This window comes from Parasteatoda tepidariorum, chromosome 5 (assembly GCF_043381705.1).
Source record: "Parasteatoda tepidariorum isolate YZ-2023 chromosome 5, CAS_Ptep_4.0, whole genome shotgun sequence".
Classification (NCBI taxonomy): Eukaryota; Metazoa; Arthropoda; class Arachnida; order Araneae; family Theridiidae; genus Parasteatoda; species Parasteatoda tepidariorum.
The window spans coordinates 55,022,568-55,035,350 of record NC_092208.1 but is presented as its reverse complement, the minus strand read 5'-3'; the positions used below and the strand labels follow the sequence as shown (position 1 = coordinate 55,035,350).

Genomic DNA, 12,783 nt, shown 5'->3' with positions numbered 1-12,783 from the left:
ACATACATACATACATACATACATACATACATACATACATACATACATACATACATACATTTTTGTTTGCTTCGCGAACAAAATTAAAGTTGTTTTCCTGTAGATTAGATTGTAATTTTTCTGCACCAACATGGCATAGAGAGAATATGATAGGATTATAAAATGTCAGATGTGCTTATTATCAGCATTATAAACTTATATAAGGAAATTTTAAAATAAACAATATTATAAGCTTATATAAAGTTGACCAAATTTGTGATTTTGATTATTAGAAGGGATCAAGCTTGTTGTCGCGGTAACATTGACATCACCTTTAAAAGTAAGACAACTGATCCCTTTACAAGAAATTTCATGAGATGGGCAAAAAGCTGCCATCGCAAATGCAGAGTTGTACAATCGAACATTCTGTTTAAAGTTTATTGCATCAGAATGGCTGCCAAGTAAAAGATCCTTTAATACTTCTGGATATTCCAGATTGGAGAGCTCAACTTTGCCATGATGGCAGCAATTAAATTTCATTCTGCCATGTTCTGCTGGAAACGAAAGAGCACCACAGTTTATACATTCATCACTAAATGTTTCCACGAAAAAAGGGGGTATCATGTCTGATAAAGACTCACCAAGGTATTCGATTTCATTTAAACGTCTTGACTCTTCAACGTTTCTTTGCCGCGCATTCCGCCGTCGCGTATTGATAGCACTACGATTATTTTCCAGGTAATTTTGTGCTGCTAAATTATGTTCAGCTGTATGTCGCTGTCGATATCGCCTAAGATATTCACAGCGATCCATTTTTTATAAAAGATATAAGTATTTTAAAGTAAATTCTGTTCAATATATTTTGATAATTTGGAATGTAAATAGTTTTTTGAGAGAGTTTTGATTCGTGCTTCCAATAACTCTACCCGATTTATAAGAGCTATTAAAATTTATTGGAATTCTAAAATAAATAACTGAGTTCTATCAAAACAAACATTTTACTATAAAACTTTAGAACAATTATGTTTTTACATTGCCACTCAAAGTTATTAATAAACACTGGATAATATTGCGTTAATGACATTTTTATGTAATGACGTTATAAACAATCGTTTGCATAAAGTTTAGTTCATAATAATCATATATAATCGTTTGCATAAATAATCGTTCGGTCTTTTTATAGCTTTACGTAACAAGTGTGAGATTTTTTTTTTTTTTTTTTTGGAATGGCGATGTTATAATTTTGTTGTTGAGTTAATAAATCTTCCTTTTTATAAACGGAATAGTACAGTTTTCTTGTTTATTTGATTCGAAATCCTCTAAGTTTTATTTGAGGTCAGTTTGCATTTTGTATTTTTTGACAGCATTATTAAAAATTATTACCTTTTCAGACACATGCGTTCCCAATTTTGATTGGCTGTCTTGTGCGTTACAAACCAGAAGCCTTCTGTGATTGGCTATGTGTTATCATTCCATTCTCTTCTTATATTTGCAATCATAAAAATTTACAATCAAGTCATAGAAAGGGTTTTTAAAGCTGCATTTTTCTGATAACGTAAAAACTTGCTAGCACAATTAATTTTATGAACACTTTGTCTTAACTTTTGTGCTATTAAAATTACTCAAAAATTGAGAAGAACAAGAATGAAACCTTTTTATAAAAAGAAATTTCTCATTGAGATATGATACAGCAATTTATTTTTGGAGGAATATAAAAAATGTTTTACAAAATTGTCCCCATTTATAAAGTGTTTTTAAACGTAGCTTAACTGAATCAAACTCTTAAAAATAATCTCAGAATATTTTATTATTTAGAATATTTTTTAGCTGTGACTTTTAAATGAAGAAACAAAGAGTAATCCCATAAAATAGAACTATTATTTTAGAAGAATGAAGTAAGTATAAGAATATTAATCAAAGAAAACATATGTTGGTTTCTTTAAAACTATATCAATGTCATTAACTCTTGTCCTCTGTAAGCTGTTTTCACAAATTTGATTTTTAAGATGTTGGAACTACAAATAAAACATTGTTTTTATAAAGTAAGTTACGAAAAGTACAATAAAAGTGCTTGTAATAAAAATGGGTTATTAGTACGATTTAGTTTTTCCAAATTAAACTTGCAAAATTCAATACTATTTAATTTAATTACATAAATTTTCCTCTATGAAGCAGATGTAGAAAATAGCTTTATCATAAATTTTTTTTTAATTTCCTTCGAGAAAGAATCTGAACTGGCAAAATTAAAAAGAAAAGATAAATAATTTTTGATCCAATAATTGGAATTTTTTGCATTCTTCACGAAAGTTTACACGAGATATTTTAATTAATAATCTTGAACAATGAATTGAGTTACGACATAGAGCACAAAAGCATATTTTCTCTGTGCAAACGCACTTTTTTTCGAATGATTTAGATTCTTGTCTCTTAAAATATTAAGTCTGGAAAACTTTGGAACCGCAGTCTGGAAACTGTGATCCAAATAGTTTAGTTAGAAGTGGAGTCGAAAGTTCGGGATAGTGTTCTTTTCTTACTTTTTGTAATGTTCATTATAATTCTCAAATTAAATAAATCAAGTTTGTATATTCCACAATTGCCCAAAATGAATGACAAGGAAAAAATAAAAAAAATATTAAGGTTTAAATTGACGTAAAATGTTTTTAATTGTAAAATAAATGAAAAAATTCTACCCAATCGAACCACCTAGTTATATGAGCCAAATTTTTAAGTACATCAGAATAATTTTTTCTCTCATGGACACAAAATAATAAGATTACTTTGGTTTAGAAACAGAGCTTGAAATGATCATCAATTAATTTTAAATTTTAATTTAATTTAAAAGTTTTAGCATGTACTCTTATACACACTGTGTTCCAAAGCTTCAGATATTTGCTTGAACGAAATTTTTTCAGTGTGATAACAAAAAAGTATGGTGCTAAAAAATGTTTGTATACTATAAAAAGAAGTACGTTAAATTTACAGAAAAAAAAGCTGTCAGATGCTATGCCAGTGTAAAATCGTTTATTTCGCTGAAAAATATTGTTATTTACAAACAGACGCCTCTTTTATAAGCAGATAAGTACTGTAATTTGCCAACAAACTCTATCATTTAAACAGGAAACTGTTATTTAAACAAAAATATGTTATTTTAACAAAACAAAAGAACTCTATAAAATATTTGTGTTACTATTGTGCAAGCCGATGACAGAATTCGCATGATCAGTCAACGTTGGAATCGAACCCGGGTCACCTGATTGGTAGGCGAGTACTCTGTCCCCTTTGCCACGACATCTCTATCATTTGGATATGAAAAAAATATCTTAAACTATTTTTTATCTTAAATGTTGTTCTAATATTGCATAGTTAATTATTTGTTAAAATCATATTTTAGTGTAAAAACGTTTAAAAGTACAGTGACCCACTTTTGTAAAAATGCCTAGCAATTTAACTTACCAAAAAATTATATCTAAAGACAGATAATAATTAGATGAAGCATCAATTTAACAATGAAATCGAATCTCATTTTTATTTATACCATATTCAAAACAATAAAATGATTGCTGAAAAAAGCAAGTATATAGAAAATCGTAAAATGATTTGAAAAAAAGAAGCTATCTTACGGTAAGCAAAACTGCAACGTGAAAACTAGTATATGAATTGACCTTTTTAATCCGCTTATGATCAGAGTGAAAAACAGACAAAAACTGTTTTGTGAAAAACAATTTTAAACCGTCAAATATACGGAAAAATCTGTAATAATACGGGCATTTTTTGCAGCGATCGGGTAATGATTAAAAACAAAGAAATCTGTATTTATCTCAAAAAACAGTAATTTTCAATAAAAATTTTTTTTTTACTTTTTTACTGAATTTACAGTTATATTTTACAGTGTACCACCACCAACAGGGAAAAAATTAATTTAAGTAACTTTTATTCAATTAAATGGAATTTCTCGTAATAAGATGCAATTTTAATAGCTCGAGTGATGTTAATTAACTGTTACAAATGATAACTTTTAAAAATCGGACACACATACGTACTGTTTCCAAACAAATACATTAAAAAACCTTGAATATCTTTTGAGCAAATGAGCCTTTCTTGTATCTCAAAATGACACTAACTAAAAAATTTCTTCTGAATTGGCGACAAGGATATATACTTATTTCATTTACATTTCTCAGTGACTTTCCTAGCCCCGATTTTTCAATATTACAGGGCTAAAATTCATTTTTTTAAACTGATTTAGAATATATCAAAAAAATTTTTTGTTTCCCTTCATATCTAATTAAGAATTAAAATAAATCTTCGTTTGTCAGAGGGAAAAACTAATTCTAACTAAACTAATTCTCCTGAGAAATGACGCCAATATTTCTGTGTAGACGTTAAAAAATGGACACCAATTACGATCACTTCTTTCTTCATATGAAACCTTAATCTTTGATTAAAGAGCTGACTTCTTTATAATCAAAGTTCCCCGACAATATCTCTAGTTACTTTTATCAGTCAATCGATGCAATGTGAGCTTCCGAATTCTTCAAACATATTCATTACTTAATTTATTGCTAAAAATGAATTTTGACTCATTTCCAACTTTTCAACTGTTTTTTTTTCTATTTAGTTTTATTTCTAATTTCACATAAATTTTTTTTATCATATTCTCATTAATTTATTTTACCGATGCACAAAAGTATTTCAAATTTATAATGATGATTTTGGAGCTAGCAATGAAAGTGGAAAAAAAAACTTCTTTTCCATTGTTACTCTTAAAGTTTAATTATTTGTTCTTTCGTGACTATTTTAGTTTGAAAAAAATACTAAAAGTTGTAAAGAAAGTATTGAAATAAAGAAATGTTTTTCATTTTGTTTATGATTATTTCAAAATAATATTTTGTCTTTAAATTTTGTAACTTGTTTTGCACTTTATGTTCATATTATTATTTATAATGTAACATAAAAAAAAGGAATGGGGAATAAGGGGAATAAGCCTCCTGTTCACTACCGCTCACCGATCCCGAAACTTTCATTAACATTGTTTCTTGGAATGAAGCAGTTTTTTTCTACAAAAGTTGAAACAATTCCCTTAAAGCATAAAGGCATCGTTTTATTACAAATTTGGTGAGTATACAATCACAATTTAATATTTTTTCGTTCCAAACAAGCTCATATATTAAATACAATTTGTGCAATGTATTACATTGTGCATGAAGCTAATTGAATTTCTTAATAATTTAACGTATCCTTTTGATTATAATTGAAAATATTATTTCAATGTCAATTTCGCCAAAAAATAATAATTTTGAAACTGTTATTTAGACGCAAAATTACACACGTTTATCTTAGCGTATTACGGTAATATCATAGAATTGCATTATAAAGAAACAAAATATCATAGAATTATCTTATAAAGAAACAAAATATCATAGAATTACATTATAAAGAAACAAAATATCACAGAATTACATTACAAAGAAGCAAAATATCATAGAATTACATTATAAAGAAACAAAATATCCTAGAATTACATTATAAAGAAACAAAATATCACAGAACTACATTATAAAGAAACAAAATATCATAGAATTACATTATAAAGAAACAAAATATCATAGAATTACATTATAAAGAAACAATTCTCTTAATTTTAACTCTTAATTAAAAAAACAATTAAAATCAAAAACGAATTCATTTGTGCAGCAAAAAAAATAAATATTATGAAAAAAACCTTTTAATTAGAGATATTATTTTATAAGAAAATGATACCTTTATGATTTATATATATTTTATCCTGATGATAGCCAAAAATAACGAAAAATCAATATGGGAAAACTAGATCCTAACATGCAATTTTCTGGTCAATAAAAATGCACCGATAACAATAAAAAACTGTGTTAGATCATTCTATTTATATGTTTTTTAAAAGATATTTATTTGCAAGTAAATGTTGTATTAAACAGCTCTTTCTCCAACCTACACTTGTTTGTTATAACGAATTTTTATAAATCATTTCTAAACCAGTATGGTTTTCTTACTATTATTTAAATATTTTTTTTTCTTGTGTGTACGCTACCTTTAATTTATTTATTTAATAAAAAACAAAAAAGACTGGTTTGAATTGTAAAAAAATATTGTGCCTCTTTTATTTTAGTAAATATTTTAAACACCTTATTTGCACACTTATGATAAATTATGATCTATAAAATAAAATATGCATCATGGATTGAGGCAAAATCTTTCAAATTTAGGGACACATCGATCGAAAAAAAATTCCAACCGTTTTTTTAAATTAAGTTTTGAGATGAAGGGAAAAGAGCATTAAAAAATGTTTGGTCTTGTTTGATTAGAAAATATTTTAGTTTCGAGCATAAACTTTTAGTAAAATGTTTTGTTACTTTGCATGTAACCGTGCATTTGAAATTGCTACGTTTCCATTTTTTTGTTTTTTTGGCTCATTATGTTTCGAAAATGAGCTTTTTCTTTTAAAATAATTACTTTAAATTTAAAAACTGTTCTTGGTAAATTTAAATTCATCTCAATGAATTCTACATGAAATTCGAGAATTATAAATTTAATATGACATTAGATTTAAGACTTTGACTTTTGTTTCTCATAACTCATCTGTATTGAATTCCGCCAGTACACACGATTTGTTAAAACAGTTCATAAAACAAAGGTAGAACATATGTATGCGGTATAATGTAGAAAGAATTTAAACCCCTGCCACATACAATAGTCAATAATTATTTACATAATAAAAATGTTAATTTGATACACGGAGAAAAAAGTTCTTGTAAAATTAACGTACTGTATGGTAATGATATTTCAACTAAATAAAAAATTTAATTATGGTTAATATAATTAAAATATACGATATTTCAATCTATCATATGATAACTTTTCTATTCGTATGGTAACTGTTTGCGGCTAAATTTTTAGCAAAAATTACAAAACTGAAAAGCAAACTTAAAATAATAAATGATTTTCATGCCAAGCTCTAAGGTATCATAATAAAACTCGAAATTTTACCACATCAAATTGTATCACCCATTATAAAACAATATTGTCAATTTTACCATAACCATTACCAAAGCTCTTCGGTAAAAATTAACGAGCTTTTTGGTTTTCCAATTGAGCCCGAAATACGGTAATTTTTTCATATTCTGGTAATTTTGACCATACTTTTTTTCTCAGTGTAAGTATAGACTTAATTAAAAAACATAATTTTCTAGCGAAGCAACAGGTGGCTAATTTATATTATACCGATTTAAATTAAGAAAAAATTATCTAAATGCTTATGAGTTATAAGATTGTACTCCTAAACGACATAGGAATAATTATGTATTAACAATTTAAGGGTATATGTAGAAGTATTATGTAAAAGTAATAAATTTATATTTATTGTTTATTGTGTTAAAAGGTACACTTTATTAAGTTAAATTATAATGTGATAAACCGATGTTTTGAAATAAAAAAAAATTTAAAAAGTGAATTCTATATGTAATCAGAGATTTTTTAAAATTATATTTCATTTTATATTAAGTTAATGACTTTTCACTGGACTATTATAAAAACATTTTATGGATAAAAAAAGTTAAAATGCTATAACACAAGTTTCCTCATTTACATCAAATGGAAGGGGCTAATTTGCTTTTGTGAGCCCCTTTGCGAATTGCTTTTTTCCGGGGCAACCACGTTTTTTTTCCCCTCTCATACTTTTTTCGTCTTCATTTCACCCCTTAGTATCGGCCATCTTTACCGGGGGTACGCTGAGAAACTGCGCTTGCAGCATGGCGCACTCTGCTGTTCTTCGGCCGACCCCACATTGCAGCTGCGCGGAGGTCCTTGCGCAGCCTTAAGCCGATCATTCTTCGATAAACAAACAGATTTTTCTCAGAGTAGAAGAACGATTGAAGACCCGAGATTCGATTTCTGTTATTTAAGTAGCAAATCACCGAACACAATAATTTAATAATCGTAGCATAAAACAATTAAGTGGCGAGAACGGCTCGCGGTTACGACTCACGTACGGAAAATCGATAGTTGATGTTGTGGAGTAAGATGGTGAAAGGATGATGACGAGTTATATCTTTGAAGTGACCTTGTTCCAGCATCACAAGAGACTTTTTCGATAGAAAAATGTCTCCCAACTCATCTACCGATTTTCTTGAATGAGAGGAGCCAAACACCCCTCACTGTGGAACTTAAACGAGCGATAACACGTGCCGGAATCCAGGACTGATCATTGATTGTAGCTCCTCCTCCTCATCCTGGTTTCGGTGCTCCTTTTTTCGGGAAGCGGCAATTACCGTCTGTAATTTTCATGGTATGGAGGACACTGCCCTTTCGAATGTGGTCAAAGCTAGGCAAATCTATCAAGAGCAACAAGCTAATCGTAGGTAAGTGATATATTCTAATTACCGATGGGCGAGGGGGAGTGAACGTGAACACGAGGTGTCCGAGGAATGCTTGCCGCGATGCTGCACGCCAATTTCGATTTCAGCAATGACATCCCTGAGGATTATTGGTTCATATCACGACCCTTTCTTACGTTGAACATTTCTTTCTTTTCCTCCTTGTTTTATATATTTCAGTAATAGCATTAGTATAATTTGTTATATAATAATGTAAGAGAATGCGTTATTTATGCTTTCGTATTTGTTCGTTTTTGTTCTATAAGGCGATGATAGAATTACCAAATTTCCCTTCTTAAATTTCTATTTTATTCTGATTTTACTTATCGTCGTAAGATTTTTGAAATTTTATACTGGAATTAAAGTAAAAGTTTATTTTTTGTACAGTTCCAGCATTCTTTTTAAAATTTACATTCGGGGCCAAACTGGGTTTAATGATAACATAATTCAAGAATCCTTTCTTAAAATTATATTCAGGTCGAGCCTAAGTATATTAAATCGTGTAATTCTAGCATTTCCATTTATTTAATAAAAAAACAAACACTTTCACGGCAGGAATATGAGCGAAAACGACCCAGGAATGAATTTGAAGACACCGGAATATTTTATTTCAACCTAAAACATTCCAAATTTCTTAAAAACATAATAAACTAACATAATGTTATCAATTTTAATGATTATTTCATTTTATAACCATCGTTGAACAACCTACCCAATTTTGGACTTACGATTACTAATATTCGACTCTGTAGCCTTGTAATTTTGAATCTAATCCAGAAGACAATTGGACTGATGGATCAAGATTGGGAGAAATTTGCCTTCGTGGAGGACTTTTTCTTATGAAACTAACTTTCCTTTGCGTTACATGGAGAGGAAAACCAGGAAAACTTCCCGCTGTTAACCTAACTGCAAGGGAACTCAAACCATCATCCATCTACCACTAAGGACATTTTACGTCAGCACTGTGGTGTGCTAGCCAGGTGCGGAATTCGAATCGACCAGTCATTGATGGGATTTGAACCCGGTTCACCTCATTGGAAGGCGAGCACTCTATCCCCTGCCCCACTCCGGCTCTTTCATGATTATCGTAACTTTTAGAAACTTATATACGCCTTTTATGTATATATAAAAAAAAAAGATTACAAATTCATTTTGTTCATTTACGTTTTTTCCCCCTGATGGACTCTATTTTTCTTCCTAAATGGAGGTGGAGGAGGAGGGACATCTCGAATTCTCCCTGTTCTGCAAATGGCTGATTTTGAACTGTTAGCATTATATTTGAAGTAAAGCGTTCTTGCAATTTCCCGTTGTGGTCAAGAGAAATTATGGAAGTTAAAGCTTCACAATTTAATGGCCATCGGCATTTTACTGGTCAGCAGTTTAACTAGCGTATATTAAGAGAGTATCTCATGTTATTTTTTTGCATAAAAATAATGAAATATTGCAAAATAATAATCATTACTATATTCAGAATTGTCCCTGAGGTTACAATATGAAATACTATGTTTAATTATAAAGAAAGAAATTTACTTGGTTTAGTTTGGTTGAAATATTACTTTAATAATTATAAATTTAAAAGAAGGGTGCTGATTATGAAAGTGAAATGGAATTACTCTGTCAAATTATTTGTAATAAGTCATACAGATTCATGCTTTAGAATAAAAAAAACGTAGTTTTCCAAATCCTTATTTTAAACTAATAATAATGTCGTAACCTGTAATACGCCGTTAAAACACATTAATTCTCTGTGCTTAAATTATCATACTAAGTACAATAAAGTTTGGTCTAGGTCTGCGGTTCCCATTTTTTTCGGATACGGAACCCTAATTAATCAACCTTCTTTTGACAGAGCCCCGACTTTATAAATATAGTTTTTTAAGATAATTATGAACGCTTTGATCCATAAAAGATTAATTTTAAAATAATTAATCAGATTAATTAAGATTTGTTATCGTTTTAAATTAGGTTTTATGTTCGACCGTTAAATTTGCAGCCTTTGTTGCCCTGTCTAGTTATGAGCTGAAAAAGATTAAACTTATGATTCACTTTTATTATGACTTATGAAATTTATTATTATTATGATTTTTGAAATCTGAATAATGACTTACTTTGAAATTAAAACTAAAAAGAACTGCTATAAGCGTTAAAAATGGTTTTTAGAGAAACATATTTCTTTAAAGAATTCTGTCATTTTTTTCTGAATCGAAAAGTGCAGTAGAAAATACATATGCAATATTTTATAAATGCTTGTACTTTTCAAAATTCGCCCAATATATTGTTATTGGAAATATTATATTTTCTTTTCAGAAATGCTCTTTCTACTTCATTGGCATTTTTTTAAAGTAATTTCATAAGGGAAACCGAAAGATTAAATAAATTATGAAATATGGGTTGTATTTAAATATAATCGGAGGTTTCAAAACTCATTATTGGTTTCTAAATAGTACTAACTCACGGAACCCCTTCAACTCTTCCCCGGAACCTCAGGGGTCCGAAGAATAAAATTTGGGAATCGATGGTCTAGGTCTTTAATGAAAATATTTTTTTTTGTATAATGATTGAACAATTAATTTTTAACATTCATGCAAAACCTTTAATAAAAAAATGAATAAAGTTCCTTTCGTATAAACACTGTGTTTTAAAAATTAAAAAAAAATTACATAAAAAGTAAGTTTTTTTAATATAAAGAATATATTTCAGTTTTTATCTAGTTGTACAATTGTTTGAAGTAAAAAAAAGTTGAAGTGGTTTAATTTTACAATAAATATATTATAAAAGAAAACGGAAATAAACACTGCAAAAAATAAGACACACAGCATTATTAGAATAAACTTATAATTAAGTATGTATTTGAGTTTTACATTATTCATGAAGTAGTAAAAATTATGGTATATTTTAAAAGTTTAACTAATAAATAAGGAATATTCGTCGGTGAGGATTCGTGCTCCAACATATCCTTGCAGACTTAGTAACTTTAATATTTTTAAAAATGAGCTAAACTGGTTAATATTATAAATTAAACCTTTTAAATTAATATTTCATTGTGTTACGATTGAGCTTGATTACTTCAAATGTGTAATCGTTCATTATAGAAACTAAATTTTTAACTAGTTTTGGACACTATTCGTTATTTTTCTTCGATTCTATTCACATTTGCATATTTATATTCTATTTTATTTTATTTTTTACATAAGTAATCTTTATAAATTTAATCAAAGACTTTAAATTGGATAGAGGCAGGATTTCTACAGTGTTAGTCTATAGAAAATATTTATTCTATTTTTTTTTGGAAGAAATTTTGGTTTTATTGAATGAACATTGGAAAACTTTTTGACGATTAAACAAATTGCTAAATATATGCATACCATGTGTTCTATATTAAGATAAAGAAATATTTTATTGAGTATATGGAAGCTTTGAGTAAGAAAAAATCAAAATAAATGGTGGAAATTGATGCTACAAAATTTATATCAACTTATTTTAACAACATCAAAAAAAAAAAATCTCACAAAAAGAGCACCCAGAGTATCACTCTCTAAATATAGGGTGTCCCAAAACGACCGCATAAACTCTGCACAGCTAGATTCCTCGTTGGGAGTTCATAAAAAATGCCCGAAGAAGCGTTCCTGTACGATCCATAGTTTACGAGAAAAATACGAAAAACAAAGTATGACGTCACTGCCAGTGCAAGAAAAAACACTTTATTGAACATATCAACAGCAATATACTATGCACAATTTAAAGATGTTCAAAGTGTCCGCCGTGCATGTCGAGGCAGGCTTGAGCACGCCGTGGATATGTCCAATAAAGTGTTTTTTTTTCCTTACACCGGCAGTGACGTCATACTTCGTTTTTCGTATTTATCTCTACGCTTCTTCGGGCATTTTTTATGTACTCCCAACGAGGAATCTAGCTGTGCAGAGTTTATGCGGTCGTTTTGGGACACCCTATATATAAGATTCTATGTTAAGAAATGTATGAATAATGCATTACATTTATGTATTCGGATACATTTATGCATTTATGAACATTTTATGTATTTCTACCTACCATAAACTTATGCTAATTTTTTGCTCTTTTTATGAAAATTTTGCTGGTAAATTAAGAAACATTAATGGTAGGTTTTTCAGATTGTTTTGTTTTAAATGTGACTCCTGTTAGTAAACGAGTACTGCCTTAATTCAAAGGTTTAATATCTATTAAAAAGCAGGCTTTTTAAATGTGACAAAGGTACAGCAACTTGTGGTTACTTTAGCCCAGTTATTTGTTTAGCTAAAATTGTATTGTGAATTATATACTATGCCAATACACCCGTTTTAAGAGTCATTTTACAGAAATGTTTGAAATTAAACTGAAATGATTGAAAAACTGGCGATAAATTTGAGATAAATAAATG

The 12,783-nt window shown here is 28.8% G+C and overlaps 1 protein-coding gene across 12 annotated transcripts in view; it reads left to right on the top strand.

Moving 5' to 3' along the window:
* The window catches only part of LOC107456951 (protein still life, isoform SIF type 1), a 150,341-nt gene that overhangs the window by 28,375 nt on the left and 109,183 nt on the right, over positions 1 to 12,783 (top strand). For 2 of the 12 annotated variants that reach the window (XM_071180816.1, XM_016074959.3), the window contains exon 1: positions 7,731 to 8,372. The exons of 6 other annotated variants lie outside the window; for them this stretch is intronic. The gene's annotated coding sequence lies outside the window, so the exon portion shown is untranslated. Of the gene's footprint in view, positions 1 to 7,730; positions 8,373 to 12,783 lie in introns of those variants that run through there. 4 more of the 12 variants (XM_071180819.1, XM_071180815.1, XM_071180821.1 and 1 more) reach the window with 2 other exon arrangements.